The sequence below is a fragment of the Felis catus genome, chromosome A2 (genome assembly GCF_018350175.1).
Source record: "Felis catus isolate Fca126 chromosome A2, F.catus_Fca126_mat1.0, whole genome shotgun sequence".
Taxonomy (NCBI): Eukaryota; Metazoa; Chordata; class Mammalia; order Carnivora; family Felidae; genus Felis; species Felis catus.
The window spans coordinates 128,763,836-128,778,379 of NC_058369.1; the positions used below are offsets into that span (position 1 = coordinate 128,763,836).

The 14,544-nt window shown below is 35.7% G+C and overlaps 1 long non-coding RNA gene across 4 annotated transcripts in view; it reads left to right on the top strand.

Annotated features, from left to right (window-relative positions):
* The first annotated feature begins 712 nt into the window (after window positions 1–712).
* LOC123383964 overlaps window positions 713–14,544 on the top strand; it is a 454,947-nt gene continuing 441,115 nt past the window's right edge. Inside the window, exons 1-2 of one of the 4 annotated variants that reach the window (XR_006594422.1) lie at window positions 713–1,042; window positions 1,776–1,848. This is a non-coding gene — a long non-coding RNA (uncharacterized LOC123383964). The remainder of the gene's footprint in view (window positions 1,043–1,775; window positions 1,849–14,544) is intronic. The other 3 variants (XR_006594423.1, XR_006594421.1, XR_006594424.1) reach the window with 3 other exon arrangements.

The window sequence follows — 14,544 nt, forward strand, 5'->3', positions numbered from 1 at the left end:
ACTGTCCTTTGGGGCCCTTCAAAACACTAGCTTCTGGGGGCACCCAAATTCTCTGATTTAGGAGGTGATCAGAGCATTGAACACGGCACTGTCGGGGACCAGGAATTTGCTGGTCTGAGCACCTTACTGGTCTCTTTGGGTGCTCAGAACGTCTGCATGACTTCGTGGAACAGCTTTGGAGTAAGGTGTAGCTTTGCCAACTGCTGCCATCTCTCGACCATGGCGTGGGTCACCGAGGGCGGAACCAGTCATCTTCCCCTTCTGTCCTCTGGGGACTCTGTCCTTGTCCTCCTCATCCTTCCCCTCAGTGACTTCTCCCAGCCTGTTTGACAGGGAATGAAACTACTCCTTATCATCCTCAGAGCTGCCCAGGTGGCTGAGGTGAAACCGGCTGTGGTCGTTCTCCTGCAGGAACTTGTAGAACTCGGGATCTTTGCCCTTCAGCCAAGACAGCTGGTACTTGAGCTCAGAGGCACTGTCTTTTTTATATTTATTTTCTTATGTTTATTTATTTTTGAGAGAGACTAAGCCTGAGTGGAGAAGGGACAGAGAGAGAAGGAGACACACAATCCGGAGCAGGCTCCAGGCTCTAAGCTGTCAGCACAGAGCCCAATGTGGGGCTCAAACTCACGAACTGTGAGATCATGACCTGAGCTGAAGTCTGTCCTTTAACCGACTGAGCCACCCAGGTGCCCCTCAGAGGCGCTGTCTTTATGCTACCGTGGCTCCGAACATTTCAGTGCTGCCTGGATCTGCCCTGTAGGGGCTCATTTCTCTCCTCACATGGCTGGGGCGTTCTGGCATCCTGGGTCCTCCCACAGCCCCGCCCACCGCCTTCTGAGACTGCGCTGAGCCGCTGGGCCCCGCCTGCCTGCAGCGCGCGCCGCACTTCCGGCGGGTCCGCCCACTTCCCATGCAGGAGGAAGGGTGAGGGAGCCAGGGTGATAGAGAATGTCGTGAAATACAGACTCTAGAGCAAAGTTATTCAAGGTCGTGGGCTGGAGGAGGCCTTTTGGCTCGGACCTGAGCAGAAGCTTTGTAGGTTTGTAAGACTCTAATTCTTAGATACATACAAGCAACTAGTTCCTATGTAATTTTGGTTAGTTTACAAATCAGTTGTAGTCTCCTCCGTTTTGAAATGCAGTTTCTGCTTTGCCTTGAGAAACAGGACGTTTGGTGTCTTGACAAACATTCAGAGACCTTACTTTTTTATTACCAAATTTTAGGAATTATTTGCACATATCTTGTCCTTTATATTTACTACAAATAAAATGTTTATACATTTTCTCTTTGCCTATTGCTTATTTGGAAAAAAAAAATTTCCAGTTATAGCAGAGACTTACCCTGTCTCACAAGTGTCAGGCACTGAATCATTAATTTAAAATAACTATTTTGAAAGCAGAGCAAAGTAGTTACCCATCTTTTTCTCCCTCCTGAACTCTGGTTGGCCAGGGCTTTTTCTGTCTCTGTTTTTATTATCTGTTTGTTTCTTTCTTATTTATTATTCATGATTAAATAATAAAGGCTTTTGGGACAGTTTATTTCATTTTTTATGTTGTTGTTGGAAGTAAAGAATGTAAAAAATCAAAATTACATAAGCCTCAGTTTTACCTCAATTCCTAATGTAGTTTTTATAGTAAAGGGAATATAATCATGTATATTTTAAACATAGTTTTCATAGTTCATGGCATATGATCAGGTATATTTTTGTGAATGCTATGTGGGGTTTTAAATGTACCTACTCATAGATATTTTATAATATTTTATCATTTCAGCAGAGCAATATGCTGCTATTCTACAGAACACTACGCCAGTTTCCTTCACTGAAGGGGTTTTCTGGAAATTAAGGTAGACTGACTTTGTTTTGTCTACTGTGTTATATCCCATTGCTAATAAAATATCCAAATTATCAGAGGTAAGAGTTATGGATGCTACTTTTAGTCAGGTGATTACAGAAATTAAGAAAATACAAGAAAGTCAGGAATAAAAGAAACAAGAAAGATCTATTAGCAACCTCTTTTGATATCTTACTTTAATTCTTTTTTAAAAAATGGTATACCTAATCATTCTCTTTTTGGACAAAATGGTTGTTTATAGTTTTCAGATGTTGGAGTATAATATTTAAAAATTAAAAGTATTTTGAAGGAATATCTTCTAAATCTATCATAACCCCCTTTGCCCTCTTGTACAGAAAATAGAAAGCACCGTTTTACCTTTTGTTGCTAAGTCTGTATCATCACCTAAAATGAATTACTATCTGCAGCAATGCCCTCAGTAGTCATTGAGATATGTAGACTTGCTTAACTTTTGCACAAAGGGGCAATCCTTTTTCTAAGTATGTTTACGTGGATGTGTTTGAGTTTTAATGTTGAAATATTGTATGTGTATTCCATAGATTTCTCCTGAAATATACCATTTGGTCCCTCCAACATATATCAAAATATTAATTTCTGGTCCTTCAGCTAGTAGGGATATGGGGTTATTATCCATAAATTGATATTTTCAATCTCTAAAATCTTTTTATACATGAAAAAATAGTTTTTTATCTAGAACCCTTTTGCCTAATAAGTACATAATTGGTAGTGTTTTCTGTCTGCGCACAAATGTATCACTCATGTCTTCAGATAATGCACATCATTATTCTTCTTGGTGCCAAACTTAATCAGATAACCTGAGCTTTGTTTTTTAGAGATAAAATATTACATTAGCTATAGGACGTTAACAAGAAAAACAATGCAGCTGTAGACTGGAATGCCTCTGATAACTCAATTTTTGAATGTATTATGCTAATACTGCCAAGCAGATGTTACAGCTTTGTGGCCGTTTTATATGAGCTGCTGGAGGAAACACTGAGGATGGTTTTTAAATCAATAAAGCATATGATAGTAATGATGAGGAGAGAATATCCATTCCATTCTGGTAACTTTTAAATGATATTCCCACTGGCAATGGCTGGGGGTATCTGTTAGGAAGGTATTTTTACTTTTAAGTTAACCAACAAAGATACTTTCTGATCCAACAAGGAGCTGGGTATGATATTTTATTCTTTGAAAAACTCCAGGGGCACTGATATGGAGGTTTGAGCATTTCACAAATTATTACACACGTTTGGTAAAACCAATTCTCGCTTAGTTTAGTGTTAAGAAGGAAAGTACTGCTCTGGGCACATCTAATGACCTTCCCACTGTAGACAAGGCTGGCTACTCTGTGCACAGGATATAATTGGATTAAAGGATTCAGACTCTTGAACCCCCTCATTATAACCTTGTTTTATAGATCCTAAGACTCTAGCTGCTTCAACAAAGTGTCAGGTTTTCTCAGGTGACTGATAGTGTAAAATCACTCCATACATTTCATGGGTTTTTTTGGTTTGTTTGTTTCTTATTGTTGTAGTTATTTTTAAATATATTTGCCCTGTGATTTCACAAAAGACATTTAAATTTTTCCATGTGACATTGATTTCATAGTAACGGTAGTGACTTAGCTGTCTTTATGTGCTATACGTTTCTCAAGCAGTTACTGTGTGACTAGATAGTATGATAATTGATGAGAGAGTGAGAAATTGAAGACAATTTTCAAATTTCTTGCATTGTCATCTTGAAATGCGTATGGTAAAATATCAATTTAGGCAGGAGGAAAGATGAAATTAAAAAATTACCATTTGGCACCACAATAATAATTGTTTAGACAAGAGTTATCAATAGCTACTCAATTGACAGGATGGAAGGTTTATAAGAAACAGAGTATCTTCAATACTTTCCCACAAGATACACCTTAATTGCAAACACAAAAACTGTCTCATGGGGAAACCGACCAGATACCAATGTAACCAGGTGATCAAAATTACCTATACCAATAATAGGATAAATAGGTATCATGTGCCTCCTGAACCAAAAGCACGTCTACTCTGGTGTCCTGGTCAAAAATGTATAACTTGAATTATGCGATGACATCAGAGAAACTTTAATTTATTCTGTAAATAAAGTACCTGCACTCTTCAAAAATGTCAAAAGACATGATAAAAAAAAAAAAAAGAAAGACCAATGAACTGTTTTAAAGACCAATGAGGAATGACAACTAAATGCAGCATGTGACCCTGTCTCGGATCCTGGACCAGAAATTTCTTTCTTTTGCTGTAAGGAACATTAGTAGGACCATTGAAATCTGAATAAGGAATGTAAACTAGATAGTAGTGCTGTTTTAATGTCAGTTTCCTGAATTGAATCATTGTATTGTGGTTATGTATGAGAATTTTGTGACTTCTAGGAATACTGAATACACTGAAGTATTTAAGGGGTAAAAGAGTATCATGTCTACAACTTATTTATCCAGTGATTCAGATGATATGTGTGTATGTATGCACAAAGAAATAGGAGGCATGATGATGCAAATGTCGACGTTTTCATAGCTGTTATCTTTGTCCTTGCAACTCAAAGTGTGTGCCGTGGACCAGCAATATTGATACTATCTGGGCAGTAGTCAGACATGCAGAAGTTTTGCCCCTACTCAAGTCCTACTGTTTGAAAATCTGCATTTTAATAAGCTCATTAGGTGATTGGTATATCACGAACTTTTGAGAAGCACTACTCTATATCATCTTCGTTATGTGTATAATAAAGCTTGAGTCACAGAAGTGAGGTAGAACAGGAGTCTTAATATGCTTGGATATACCATCCTTGGAATATGTTTAAATGAGAGGTCTTACTATTATTATTATCCACTCATACAGTATGTTAAAAATCGAAGGACCAAAAAACCCTTTAGAATCAGTGTTTTTATGCTTTCCTTATCTCAAACTAGAATTCTCTACTGAAATCTGTAAGTCGGTTGTATAATCAGTGTAGAAAGTTATGATCAGTATTATTTTAAGTGAAATATGAAGTGGAATAGAAAATAGGAAAGTTCATCACACAAGTTAGATAAATGTTGTGGTTACGCTGAAGAGGTAGAATGGCTCTCAAATTTGGTTCAGATGTGGAGACATGATGCCACACGTGCACCAAGGAAGTGAAAAACTTATTACATGACAGGCTTTCTGTGGAGAGCAGAGCAGCTCCCATGCAGGTAAAGAATGACTTGAGAAGCTCACAAAAGGAGAATGTTTTTTATTTTTTTATTTAATTTTTTAGAGAGAGAGCATGTGAGCAGGAGAGAGGGGTGGAGGGGGGGGGAGAGAGAGAGAGAGAGAGAGTGAGAGAGAGAGAGAGAGAGAGAGAGAGAGAGAGAATCTCAAGCAGGCTCCATGCCCAGTGCAGATCCCCACATGGGGCTTGATCCCACTACCCTGGGATGATGACCTGAGCCAAAATCAAAAGTTGGATGCCCAACCAACTGAGCTGCCCAGGCTCTCGCCCCATGTTTGAGGTTTTATGATGGTTAGGGTGTGGAGATGTGGAAAAGATTCCCACAAGTAGCCAGAGCCTTGAGTGGTTTGGAAATTCCATACCTCTCTCTACCTCTCTTGGCTCTAAAGGAGGGAGCTTTCTTGTTTGCCCAGGTTTGAGGTAAGAGATAAAGGGGGAAAGTTGAGATATGAAAGCTGCCAGCTGTCAAGCATCAAAACTAGAATCACTCTCTTATTACAGTAAGCAGTACTTAATGAAACCTTTTTTTCAGTGTTAGGTGTGCAAGAATGCATGGACTATATTCTGCAAAAAAAAATATTATTTTCTGGTCAAAAAAGTTTGAAAGTTGGAAAGCCAGAAACTTAAAAGTTACTGAACAGGTTACATTACATTGTAGATCAACTAAAGAATGTACGTTCATAGATTCTCTCCCACCCCCAAGCTCATCACCAGGTTAAGTGCAGAAATGAATTTTAACTGTCTTACCCAGGCTCTTACTGTTTCCATATTCTTTTATTTCAGGGAATTTAAGGACTGGGATATTTAAAGCCCATTTTTTAAACACTCTTACTGCCTGCTAAGCCATTTGCTTCACCTGGACTACATTACTAAAGTTATTTCTTTTAATTTAACTTTGACATTTAGACCTTGTGCTCTAATCCCATCGTAGGTTTGGCTTTCCAAACTTTCTTATGGTGTAAAAACTTGAATCTCTCAGTCGTTCTGTTAATCTTTTGCATAGCATCTTACTTGGATACTTTATTCTTTTCTATTGTCTGCATATTTTGGGGGTAGATTTTTTGAACTTTCAAAATCCACAAAAATAGGAATTCAAAATAACTTTATTTGTTTAACCAGCTGAAGTACTCCTATTTAGTTTACCCTGGTAGTGGTAAAATTTCCATAAAATACTTTATTGTCAAACAGAGTTTAAAAAAAATATTTTATTTTGGTTAGCCTACAAATATATTTAGAATTTGTTTTACCCCATGACTCCTCCTGCTGACCCCTCTTTCCACCTCTTACTCAGATTATAGCATTACATGATGTTCTATGCATTAGGGTGCACTGGCTTTTACCTGATTATCTCCTTTAACCCAGAGTAACAGCTATGAGTTATGGTCACATGGCTATGATTTCCAGAGATATTCTAATATTCTGACATAAGAATTATTTAAATTAATTAATGTCTATTCTTGAGCTAAGTATACTTTTGAAATGTGTACAATTTTCGCTTTTCCTTTTTTTTTTTGCCACTTAAGTAATGCAATGAGATTATGCTAACCGTACAAACATATATATATGTATTTATATAGACACACACACAGCCATATCCTTTTGATAGATAGATGGAAAATGTTGACTAAAATGATATCACTTTTCACTGTTAATTGAACTGTGATCTCACTGTATAATAAGCTTCCATTTTCAAAAAGTATGCGGTGTGAGGTGGTTTTGGACACTGCGTTTTAGAGAATGTGACTGAATATATAGTCTGTTGCCTTAAAAAGCACAATTAGCACCCTTTAAAAGAACAACATAAGTTGCTGCATAATCTGACACATGAGTGTCTTGTGAAGAAACAGTGTCTCAGGTGCATGATTTGGGTGTGATATTAAGAGATAGGGAGAGCAAAGACATGTTTCTGTTTTGTTCCCCCACCCTTGGTTCTTCTAAAGTTTTTTATTAATAAATGGAGCATTTTCCTTTTCATGCTCTATTTTCTATGCTTTTTCTCTTATTGTCACTTTTGCCTGTTAAATTTATTTTTGTATTTTCTCTTTCTCTTGCTTCTTTTCCCTATCATTCTTTAATTGCTATAAAATCAAAAGATAATGCATGGTCTTATGCAATAATGTTAATTAGATAGGGAAAATAAGGGTGGCCCTTTTTTTTTTCACCTGAAAATCTTAATGTAAAGTAGTATTTTCTCAATTTTCAAAAATGTCTAAGATTTGTCTGAACTTATAAATGGAGTTAAAGAAAGTGCTTAGTTTTGCTCATAGCAGAGCAATAGAAATAAATTAACTAGCTTTGGTGGTCTGTATGCCATATAGTCTTCAGCTTACTAGAATAAGATCACCTTTGAAAAAACACCTTACTGACAAAAGGGAAAAGTTTCGTCTATTACTATTGGTTTATCCTTGACAATTTCTGTCACACGGCATTCCAGTGTACCATGTGCCTTAAATTCCAGAAGGAACATGTTTCATTAAAATACATGGTTCATTTTCAAGGTTTCATTTTTATTAATCTTGATTACCACACACCAGACATTTAGACTTGTTGCTGCATAATTGAGCTAAACCTTTGATTTCCAAAATGTTTGAGAAATACAGGGTATTAATATGGACTAATCAAATAATGTGTGTGAAACTAATCAGTATACAATTGCTGTTTAAGGTAATTTGCTGTCTTAAATTGTAAGTCGAAGATCAAGGACAAAACAACAAATGATAAAAAATTGATTTTAATTGGTAGTTTAGTTGTGAAGCAAGTTACATTTTATATGAAACAAAATATATTAACATATTAATATGGTGTTTGCACATTTCGTTTTTTATGTAAGTCATCAATTAAAATGTTGACTAGGAAAGAGTATTAAAGTATTCCATGGATGACTTTCTTCTATACTCACATAATTAATAACTAACATTTTTTATTAATACTATTCAATTAAATATCTCCTACCACTGTTTTTCAGCTCATAAATCAAGCCTAATCTGAAAATTTATGATACCAATGAAATTACTAAATGCCTACTAATCTTATGATATAACTATAACTGTTTTTATTTGCAAATATTTGTGTTTAGATCATTATGTATGAACACATTTGTTTTGGTGAGAGTAAACCACTTTGGTCCTTTATTCTCATTATTTTATTGCCTAAATATTAATCAAAATATTTGCCCAGAGGTTCATTTTTTTTTAATCATGATATTTACTAATCTTAATTCTTTTGGCCACTTTCCATTCACCATCATGTTTCAATGACCATCCAGCCCAGCACTGTGAGATTGCCTCAACATGTCTCTCTTCAGCCCTCTGGGATAATTTTTAACAGAACAGGAAGTTGAAAGAGACCAGATATCAGTTTAGAGTACTTCCAACATGGAAGTTTTCAAAATAAATAATTGAACTATATTATGCAACCCTGAAATTATTTTTATGTTACTGAAATGAAGAAGGGTGGGGTTAGAAAGAAGATTATTACTTTGGAGACAACTATACTCTGAGACCTATAGGGTAAAGGTGGGAATAATCAAGCCTGGTGAGTAGACCTTTAACAAAACTATTGAGAAAGTTTAATAATGTAATCTACAGTATTGAATAGTGGGTATCTGTCTGGCTTCCTCCTGAAAAGTAGAAGTATTATACATGATTTAGGCAGTGGCTGGTAGATGAGTTGAACAAAAGGTGTATGTACTTCTAGAGTTCATTGGAGCAAAAGATATATGAGTACCAGAATGAGTGGTGGGCTACAAGGAGGTGAGGGTTGGCCTGGTAGCATTTTAATCTGAAGGGGTCTGTAGAGGAAAGAGTGGACTAGCAAAAAACAAGATGAGGTGAGGAATGGAAGTGAGAGGAAAATGCATCTGAGTATTTCATGGGTAGTGCGGTAGACATTCTCAGTGAGACCTCCAAAAAGCCCATAAAAAATGCCTTATAAGAGCAAGTTTTAAACACCAGCAATGCGTAGGGACTGCAAAGCTATCTAAATACAGCACCAGTCTAATAAGAATTTTCCTGTTCCCTCTTACTGTCTTTCATCTCAAACTCAAATCTGAGGGAGATCAGAATCCTCTTTTGCAAGTGGACACATGAATAAAAAAAGAAAAAAACTGCAATACCACCGTACCTACCCTACCCTTGCTGGCCTCTTGCTTGCAGGGTGTCGTAGCTAGGGAGATTTAATTTTATAATGTAAGCGTTTTTTCATTATATGGGTCTTAGAGTTATAATTTCTGAATTGAGTTAGTATATTTATTGACTTAAAGTGACCATTTACTTTTCATTACCTATAAGTAGTCAGAAAAGTCAGTGAACTGAGTTTTTGTGTATATGCAAGGAAGTATTTAGGCCACTGAATTGATTTTTAAACTTTTTATTATGGAAAATTTCAAATATATAATAGTGCTATGAACTATCATACACCTGTCATCAATTAAAATAGTTATCAACTCATGACCAGCTTGTTGCATTTATGCTGCCACCTTTCAATTTATTGAAGCGCATCTCAGAAATCCTGTTACTCACTGAGTTCATTTTAAAGAGAAAAAGGGGAGACAAAGTTACTTTAAGATTACACTTCAATTGGGGCGCCTGGGTGGCTCAGTTGGTTAAGCGTCCGACTTCAGCTCAGGTCACCATCTCACAGTCTGTGAGTTCGAGCCCCGCGTCGGGCTCTGTGCTGACAGCTCAGAGCCTGGAGCCTACTTCAGATTCTGTGTCTCCCTCTCTCTCTGCCCCTTCCCCGCTCATGCTCTGTCTCTCTCTGTCTCAAAAATAAATAAAAACATTAAAAAAATTAAAAAAAAAAAGATTATACTTCAAGAGTCTTTTGTGAAACAAAAGATATATGAGTGTTTCTGTGTGCCATGTCAGGGACAGGGCTGGCCTGGGTTTTAAATCATGCCCAGAGAAGGCTAGATTTATCAGACCCAAGAATGTTGAATTAATTTAAAGTGATTTGAGACTTTTTTGTCTCCTAACCCATTTTGGGCTTCTGGGCAGTAATTCATTCTTTCTCTTAGAATTTATTGTGAAATATTTTATTCATAAATGGGAATGTTTTAATATCTTTATGAGGTATAGATAATAATACAGTCTAAGTACTTGAATTATCAATACTAGGGAAACTGTATACTCCTCCCTGACTCTGGTCCTTTGCTTCTCCTCTGTAGTAATCATAATCCCCACTTTTGTATTTATCATGCAATTGTTCTTTTAAAGAATTGGTTCTTGTGTGTCTGTGTGGATCCTTAAAATATACATTACTTAGTTTTGCCTGATTTTTAACTTTCATATGAAAAGTATTATTGATGATGGACATTTGGAATATTCCTAGTTTTCCAGACATTATAAACAATGATGGTATGAGCATTCTTTTATATGACTCCTTGGGCATCTGGGCAAGAATTTCTCTAGGGTATGTGCGTAGGAATGAACTTGCTGGGCCATTAGGCTCATATCATCAACTTCACTGGGTGAATTTAAATGTATCTATAAAGTGGTTTCCCAATTTACATTCTTGCTAGCTCTGTGTAATAGTTGCCAGTGCACCACATCCAAAAGCAACCCATGAAATATACAAAACGTTTAAAGGTTTGTCATTCTGATTAATCTGAAATGGGAATTTGATATTGTTTTGATTTGCATTACCCATAGCCAAATAAGTTTGAGCATTTGTTCATATTTTTATATGTCATGTGTGCCTCTCTCATCTGAAATGCATGGTCTTGTTTTTTGCCTAATTTTTAATTTGATTGAATTTTCCCCCTCATTTGTAAGAATGATTAATTTAATCTGTATATAACCCCCTTGCCAGTCTTATATGTTAACAATTTGTGGCTTTTAATTATATTTTTAAATTGGTGCCTTTAATGAATACAAGGCTTTACATATATACATTTTTTCTTTATAAGCTATACTTTTTTGTATCTTATTTAGTAAGTTCTTTTCTACCTTAATGTCATGACGTCTTCTCCCTATTTACTTCCTGAAGCTTTTAAGTTTTGTTTTCACATTTTCAGATTTTTGTCATCTGGACTTGATTTTTGCACAGTGTGCAGTAGTATCCAAAATTACCTTTTGTCAAATACATACCCTGTTGTCCAACCATTCTTCATTGTTGAACAGTCCATTCTTTCCCCAGTTGATCTTCAGAGGCAATTTGGATTTATATTAAGATAGCAAAAACAAACAAACAGAACAAAACTGGGGAGTCTGTTTCTGGACTCTTAATATTGTTCCAGTAGCTATTTTCCTATCCATGCACAATGCTACTCTTTAGTTATTATTTGATTTTATAAGTTTTGGTAGGGTAAAGGTAATATCCTTTTACATTCTTGTTATGAAAAATACTCTCTTTTTGAGACTTTAGAATTACCTTGTGTTGGATTTTGATTGGAACAGAAAGGAGTATATAAATTAATATTGAGAGAAAGGTCAAATTCATAACATTATTTGTTCTTCATGGGTATATTTAGTTGAACCACGTAAAATTGCTTGTATTTGACCATTTTTGATTGACCAAAATAGCAGTTTCATCTAGTTGAATGTAATAGTTCATCTCTCAGTGTATTTGTGCTTCTTTAATGTCATTCATTAAAATTTTATTTTCTTTATGAATTCACACACATTATTAAATTTAACCCTAGGTACATATTTTTATTTTAATCTATTGTGAAATACATCCCTTTTTAATATTACATTTGTTTTCCTAGTATAAAGAAGTGCAGATAATTTACTTAAATTCATTTTTTATCTATTAACTTTAATTTCCTTAACTAGATCCTTCAATATGATATTTGTGTGAGCAGTGATTGGCAATATCTTTGTCTCTTTCAGTTCTTGATTTTAAAGGTTTTGGACATTTCACTATTAAAGTATAATGTTTGCTTGAGGCCTTTGGTCAATAAATTTAAAAGGTTTACGAATGATCTTTTTAAATTCTGGTTCACAAATACAATTTAATTTATCATGAATGAAGGTTGAATATTGTCAACATATTTTTCTGCATTTATTGATAGGAACTTGTGGATTTTCTCCATTTAACTAATGGGTTATAGTACAATATATTGATAGGCTTTTGTGGAGAAATATATGTATATATTTTTATAGTATTGTTTTTATATTTAAAAAAATTATATACATGCCAAATAAAAGTGAATAAATATGTAAGTATGGTACACAATAATAGCTATAAAACTAACACCTATTTGCTTTATCCAGATCAAACAGTAGAAAACTATTAATAGCTCAAAGGCTAACCAAAAATGAATACTACCCAAGATTTTGTGTTAAAAAAAAAATTTACTTGTATCATTCTTCCGGCCAGCAGTTGTGCCATTGTGCCATCTACTCTGGAGAGAGGCACTATCTCTGTATTCCCAACTCGTTTGCTGAACTAACATCGTGGATGATTTGGAACAAAAGCTCAAGCAAGATGTGCAGCAGCATAAAGACTCATAGAGAATTATCTCTCTGTAACCCTGGACTTGAAACTGGTGTGGTGACTTTGTGGGATTTGGAGTTGGCTATGTTAGGAAGAGCTGATGTGCCTTCTATGCAAAAGAAGGGAGTTAACCGATATTTGGAGACCAGAGAGGCAGAGTGTAACAGAGACATAGATGCTCAGTGATACCTGTTCTTTCTCTTCATCCTTTACCACTGAACCACATTTTGGAGACGCCTTGCAACTATGTGGAGCTGTGTGATTAATTCTCATTAATGGACTATGGGCTGAAATAATGTGTGTTGAAATTTGCTAATGTTTTTAAGAAGGGATATATACCTTTTACATTTTTTTTTCTTTTGTGTGACAGCTAGATGCAAAGAATCCAGTACCTTAGAAAATGACAGAGTTGTACAATGAATAGAGTCTAGGTTCCTGAGTGACTGAACAGAGCAGAGTCTCCCTTCTGACTTTCATTAGACTGTCCATAAATCATAATTTTTTTTCTTGTGAAACCTCTGAAATGTTGAAATTGTTTGTTACAGCAGTTGGCCTTCCTGACTGATACAAACATCATAATAATTTATAGCTACATTTTATTGGGTACTTATCATGTGATAGATACCATATATTACTGGATTTAACTCTTTCACAAGCTCGTGATACAGATTTATTAATCCCCTCTGAGAGATTAATTTCCTTCTTCAAACTTGTCACATAGAAACTAAGTTGGGGAGTTAGGGTTTCATGCTAGTTAGTACTGGACCCACAATTCTGTTCTTAACCTGACCTGTTCTCTATTATGCCTACAGTTAATTCCTTGGTGAAAAAAAAAAAAAAAAAAAAAGAAAGGCAGCTATCTGTAGTCTTGGGTAAATCCATCAACCCAAACTATGAATATCTCAAATTGTACCTCTCATTTTTGTTTGGTTAGTAGAGTAATAATTCATAATTACAACACAGCTGAAAGGAAATATAAAACATCTGCATAAACTAGCAGTTTTATGAATGATGCATGTGACATTGTGGCTAACTCAATATTGTTCTAAGTTTATAGAGATATGAAGCCCTAACCATTTGCGTGGAAAACCACTTCCAACATTTGAACTTTTAATGTTTCTATACATAATATATGAGTGTGTTTTTTTTTTTTAATTTTTTTTCAACGTTTATTTATTTATTTTTGGGACAGAGAGAGACAGAGCATGAACGGGGGAGGGGCAGAGAGAGAGGGAGACACAGAATCGGAAACAGGCTCCAGGCTCTGAGCCATCAGCCCAGAGCCCGACGCGGGGCTCGAACTCACGGACCACGAGATCGTGACCTGGCTGAAGCCGGACGCTTAACCGACTGCGCCACCCAGGCGCCCCTGAGTGTGTTTATATGTGTATATTTTACCTGTGCTGTTAACAATTATTTGAAATTACATTTTTCAGTTTTTGAAACAATTTCAATGTTATGCAAATTAGTATTTTTAAATATTTTAAATGTATTTTTAAAAAGTGCTTTGTTGATCTGAGACCCTATCACGTCCTAATTTCTTATGTACTTCCTACTAACAATAAATGCATTGTGACCATCCCTTTTTCTTTTTCTCTTCTTAGCACACTTACATGCACACACCGCACATACACACACACACAATTATTTCTTTGGCTGTGTATATCTATATATTGAAAACCTCAAGTCCTATCAGTATCTTCAGTTCGAATCATAACACCACATAGTTTATTCTGCTTTTCTCCCTTTCCAAATTTGCTAGTTACTTTTTTTTTTTTTAGTGAAAAACAAAGCTTTCATGTCCTTCTCAGATACACTTATTGTTGTGTCCCATCTTCTGCTTCTTCTGCATGGATGCTTTGCTCGCCTTGCTCAGGCTCGAGCACCTGGTGTTCTGACAACCTGTACCAGGACATTCCTTTGTGTGAGTTCTCTTCTCATTCCACTTCAGCTCTGATACCTCACACATGACCACCCCTACTCAATGCATAGATGTTTTCCTTACCCTGTTCTAGTTGTA